Source organism: Pan paniscus, chromosome 2 (assembly GCF_029289425.2).
Source record: "Pan paniscus chromosome 2, NHGRI_mPanPan1-v2.0_pri, whole genome shotgun sequence".
In the NCBI taxonomy this organism is placed as follows: domain Eukaryota; kingdom Metazoa; phylum Chordata; class Mammalia; order Primates; family Hominidae; genus Pan; species Pan paniscus.
In genome coordinates, this window is record NC_085926.1 from 159,006,531 (window position 1) to 159,012,625 (window position 6,095).

Sequence of the window (6,095 nt, forward strand, 5' to 3'; positions counted from 1 at the left end):
TTCTTTCCTTTTTTGTGTGAGCATCTACTATGTGCCAGGCAGTGACTGTGTCTGAGTGAATGTATCCATTGGTGAGCACTCAGGCGCCATCACTGCCTTCTTGGGGCTTACACCCTAGTGGGGGCCTCAGAGATATTATAACACTCAATATTGACCCAATGGGATGAAAATTGTTATCTTCATGATTTCTTCCAATGGGCTTAGATTTGTTGGGACAGGGCAGAATTAGAATAATTATTTCTCACATATAAGAGTAAGTGATATGAGATTGGGAATTTCTTGCCAACACTCAAGCAAACTGCAGAAGATAATTACTCCGTTTTACTAGCTCACCTAGTTTCTGAAGGATGGGGTGGGGAGTGAGACATGGAGCCTCTGGGGACGAGGATGGGGGGGGTGGGACTGTCCCAGTGGAGGGTGCCACTGGAAGCCTCCACCCAAGTGGGCCAGCAGCTGTGCAAGGGTGCAGCAGTAGGCTGGTGAAAGCCAGGTTGTCAAGATCTTTCTAGGGGAAGAAAAGGATTACACAAAAGGAGAAAAGGGAGGAGCAAGAACATCTCTCCATGGCCTATTTTTATTTTTGTTCCCAAGAGACTAGTGTAATAGCCTTATGCCCCCAAAGACAGCCCAGAACTGAGAGTATCTTCAGTGTTCCTGAGTGTAAATCAGTGAATCTGTTATATAGAAAGTTAACATTTCAGGAGCACAATTATTTCCTGATTTCAAATATGAACAGAAGACTAAATGTCATTTTTTTTAAATCATAAATTTGGTATCCATAGTTACTTTACACATTCCAGAGTCTAAGCATGGAATTTAAGTTTTGTATTTTGAACAAAAATAGCAACATCTCTTTTCTGTATGGCAAAGAAAAACTAAATCCCAGACTTTTATTTTTAACCACAGAAACCATCACTTCTTTCTAAATTATTTGCTTGCCTGCTCATTTCCCCTAAACATCTCTGTTTATGCCAATGGCTTTTTAAATCCAAATAATACTAGTTATTGCCAAATTGCATTAGAATCCTATTGAATTAGAATAATTCATATACTTCATATACTAGACAGTAAATGGTTAGGGATGGTAAAGATCTGATTGTGATCAAAAGTAGGGTTTTTGTTTTGTTTTTAATCATGAGCACATATAAAAGGAAAGTCAAATGAAACCAAGCCAATTTCTGATTTAGTAAGATTAAAACCATAGATGGAGCTCAGTTATTAAGGATGGAAAGGAGGAAAGCACAGAGTGGGGAGAGAAAAAGGGGAAGGAAAAAAAGTAGTGTTTTTTGGGGAACAGTATAATATTGTCTCAGAAGTTCTTATCTCTTATCCTGCTGATGTTGAGACAGTGGCTTTGTATAAGCTTTTATTTATACCTATTTCAACATCATGAAAATTTTTCCATCAGCATTTTCTTGCAACTTTAAAAACCACAAGGGATTATTTGTTTATAAAGAGATACAGGATCTATAATTTATTGGCAATACTTTATTTTAGGAATCTTCAAATTGTACTTAATAAATAAATCACAGGTCAAAATGACTGTCAAATCAATCAGGCTTTCTCGTAAGTTATTTCCTGAAAACTATCCATGAGAAATACAACAAGCCTTGGTGAAACCTCATTACTCTTGGAAGTCTTCAGAGGTTATTATACCTACTGATCTGTATTTGTCTCTAAGAGACATTTGAAACACAGTTAAAATGTCAATTTGGTGTAACATTACCTGTAGTAGAGCTCAGAGTATATGGCAGTGCACAGTCACTCAAGATGCATGGCGTGTCATTTGGGTCGCTTTGATGGGTGCTCGGGTAGAATTAGCCTTGTAGAGACTAATGTGTTCATGCTATCTCTGATCCTGTGGTGGTGTATAAAAATGAACAGCTAAAAATTTACCCATGACAAGATTAAAGCAAAAATAAACACAAAGTTGTTAGACTTTAAACATGAGACTGCTGGTATTCTTTTAAGTTAAACTCATTTTCCATTCTAACATCTGTTCTTGAATTTTATAATTTCTCTATGCTTTTGATTTGGAGTAGCTTGAGCTAGGGTTCTATGTGGAAAGCAAAGAAACAATTCATGGGTAGAGGATAAGACCAAAGCCTAACAGAAGCAAGAGGCAGGAGGTTTTGAGACTTTGGTGCTTTCATTTGGAATGGGAATAAGCCTGGCTCTGGTTCAAAACAAGGCAATTTATAAACATGTATACAATGTATGCAACAAAAAATGTTTATTGTAAACCTAACACAACTTTTACCCAGCTTTATAGTAACGCATGGACAAAGTTTATATAGTAATTACTATAAGGTAACAAGGTTTACATTATACACAGATGTAGGCTCCAGCAACACAGCATGATGCACCTCTGAGAAAAGTGTTCAGAACAGAATATCCATCTGCAAAGGTTTTCACACAATGCAGGAAGAAATACTGTAAAATTTGGAGACAGAATGAAATACAGGGAAACTCTCTCCAGGATTCTAGGCTCTGAAGAGTGGGTAGTACTCACGGCTTAGGCCATATTGTAATAACATGGTGACTTGCACTAACCATGTAGATGGAGTTCGTGGATTAGACAATTCTCAGAATTTTCTAGAAAAAGTTGGGGCCAGACATAGTGGCTCTCGCCTGTAATACCTACGCTTTGGGAGGCCAAGGCAGGAGTATCACTTGAGCTCAGGAGTTTGAGACCAGCCTGGTCAACACCGTGAGACCCCATCTCTTAAAAAGAATTTTTTTTTTTTAAAAAGGGGAAAGAAAAGGAGTTTTTTATGCAGATGAAACAATTGCCTACTCTACCTGCTTTCAAATTTAAGTCTGATAAATATAAAAGTTCATTTCTACATATAAAATGCTTTTTTTAAAAATTATCTTGTTTATATGCTAAGGTTCACTAAAGGAGAAAAAAAAGGAAGTGCAAAAGTTTTTAAAGGTACATATAAAAAGGGATTCACTACAAAAGTGAAGTTAAATTTCCCTCCTAATCCTACTATTCATTGAGCTATGAGATAGAGTGGACTATCACTTGATTTGTGAACACCAAATTAACCTCTACCTATAGCTTTTCAACTGTTCTTCTGAAACCGTGAAAGACTTTTTAAAATAAATCAATCACAGCAGCCTTGAGGGATAGGAGAACTGCAAGATCTGTGTCCAGAGAAACAGTCATTGCAATGTGAATTTACCAGAAGTCAGAAATTTTCCACCTTTTCATTTGTGAAGAGGGCAGAGTGAATGTTAACATCAGGCCCAGAACCTACTTTGTGCCAGGTTCTTAAAGTAAACCTTCCCTGATGCTATTCAGTGAGTAAGCAGTAAAAGGCAAGCAAATGTGACCCTGTCCTCTCTCCTCGTTCAAATGGGAAGACCTGGCTCCATATTGTGATGGCTTTATTAGTGAGAGATGTGTAGACTCTTCAGGTTTGTAACCAGGATGCTGTGCCCCTTTCCGTGCTCCCAGCAGATAGGAATTCAGACTCTGCTGCCTGAAATGGAAGGTAATCATCTACTGAGGAGCAAGGAAGAGAGGAACAGAAGGCATTTTTTAATTTCCGCTATCCCCAATCCATCAGTGTGGGCTGCTCACTCAGGCTGGGATCCATTCTCCAACAAGATGCATCCCAGAGCATGGAGCTCCTGTGTCACGGACAAGCTGCTTTCTATCTGCCTCATAGGAAATTGGGTTTATGTCTTCACTTCAGCCCCGCTCATCATTGGCGCTGACCCTCAGGAAGAGGAAAACTGTTTCGTATGTTCCTAAAATTTGGATGCCCTCAGCTGTAACAGACCACTGCACCCACTATGGTGGTGAACTCACATATGCAGGGGCAAGAAGTCTGTGGTCACCGGGTTGGTTCAGTGGCTCAATGATGTCATCAAGAGCCAGGGTCTCCACCTCAGCCACTGCCCTGGCCTTTAGGCTGTTCTCATGGGACCCACACGGTTGCTTCAGATACTATCATTGCAGACATAACATCTGGCCAAAGAAAAGACTTTCTCCTTTGTCGTTATTAGAAAGGAATACCCCCAGAAGCCCACCAGCAGACATCGCCTGGGGTCCCACTGGCTGGGATTGGCTCACATGTCAAAGCATGAGGGGCAAGAAAGGCTGGTAAAGGGCAGTGGCAGCCTGAGCAACATAGTAAGCCCCATCTCTACAAAGTTTTTGAATAATTAGCCAGGTGTGGTGGCACACGCCTGTAGTCCCAGATACTTGGGGGGTGCTGAGGTGGATCATTTGGACCCAAAAGCTCGAGGCTGTAGTAAGCTATGATCGTACCACTGTATTCCAGCCTGAGCGACAGAGCGAGACCGTCTTAAACAACAAAAGTGACTGAGGTGGGAGGCAGCCCCTGCCTGCACAGAAGAAAGTGGGATGGTGGGCACGTGAGGCTGGGGGCTTACCGGCAAACACAGCATTTGGCCTGCACGGCAGCAGCCTTTGCTCATAACATTTTGATGCCACTTTTTACCTTTACCTAAATTTGTTAATGTATTTGTTAAAACATCTGTTATAAAAATGATTTATCCTCATTGTTGAGAATGTAATAAAAGGTACTTTTAAGGTAGGAAGAAATCTTTTGAGAGGCATTTTCTGTTCAAATTTTGTTATATTTTCATCCTGTTTCTGTAGTTTGTACATATGTTGCAAGAGAGGGAAGAGTGGCATTTAGAACCATCACAGCAGCTGCTGCAACCTTTTAAAAGAATGACAAAATTTATCTTTAGAGAAGTTGATTTCCTTTTATCTGGGAAATGCCTTGAATGAGTTTGTTTTTTTGGGGGGAGCGTGGTGGGGGAGAAATGTTAAGCAGCATTCACCCCTGCCTTGCTTCCCACATGGTCTGAAAGGAGAAAGTGAAACAGAAAGAGGGCTAAGTGGAAAGGAGTTTTGGAAATTACTCGTTGATAACCTCAAGCAGGGGTAAGGCCCGGCATGTATACAGGAGTGGCCAGATGTGAGGAGAGAAGGCTTGGCCCCGGGGCCACAGACAATGGGAAATTTCCCTGGTGAGAAATGTTTTAATTATCATAAGAAAGCATCCCCAAAGTTGGCAGCATTAGGCAAAAATTATTTCTTACATTTCTGGTTTACAGGGCCTAAATTGGGGTCTGTTGCAGAGTTGTCTGGCATCGTCTGAAGGCTCCCTCTCCCTTTCAGACACTGAGTGTGGCAGCTTACAGTACGACTGCACTCAGTTTTTCATTCCCCATTCTGTGGAACAATACATTCCTGCATGCTGCAACATCACTTGCAGTTACTTCCTGCAAGAGAAATATACTTCCCCACCTCAGTGACACTGGGCTTGGCAAGGGATTCATCTCAGCCAGTGGATGTATTAATATATGCCACTCTGCTTCCACCAGCTTTTTAATTTCCTTCTATAAGAATAGCATGTTCCAAACGGGCTGCCCATCAGCCTGGATCCTGGAATGAAAAAGACATGGAGCAGGGTTGCAGCCAACCACTGCCATGCAACGTGAGTGAAAACACTGGTTGTCATCAAGTCTGAGATTTGGGCGTTACTGTAGCATTTGTGACCCTTAGCAAAGCTAACTAATGTGCTAAAAGTCACAAACTCAACACTTGCAGACAAGGAAAGCAAGTGAGGCAGAGGGTGTGTGAAACTATGGGGATGGCAGGGCTAAGGCAGATGGGACCAAATCAGCCCAAGGATAAGCTCCAGTATTAAACGTTGTTATATGAGTTAAAATTTTTAAAGCTGATTTGGTTAAACACCAGGTCATGATTTTAATAATACAGCTAATATTTACTTCCTGAAAGCTTAATATAGTTGAAAACAAAAAATATAATGACCCAATCTCTTAATGTTTTCCTAATCATTTAACTTTGTAGGTTCTTTTAGGCACCAATCTTCAGTTCAGAAGAAACAATCTTCTGAAACTTGTTTGGTTTTTTTTGTTTTTTGGTCTTTTCTAAAGAAAGGGAATTATTTTTTATGTTAAAAGTTCTCTCTAGAAATGTTTTGAGTTAGCTTCCCAAACATCGATATACAGAAATGTGGCACTTAGCAATGGAGATACATTCTGAGAAATAGGTGATTTTGTCATTGTGCAAACTAATTAGAGTG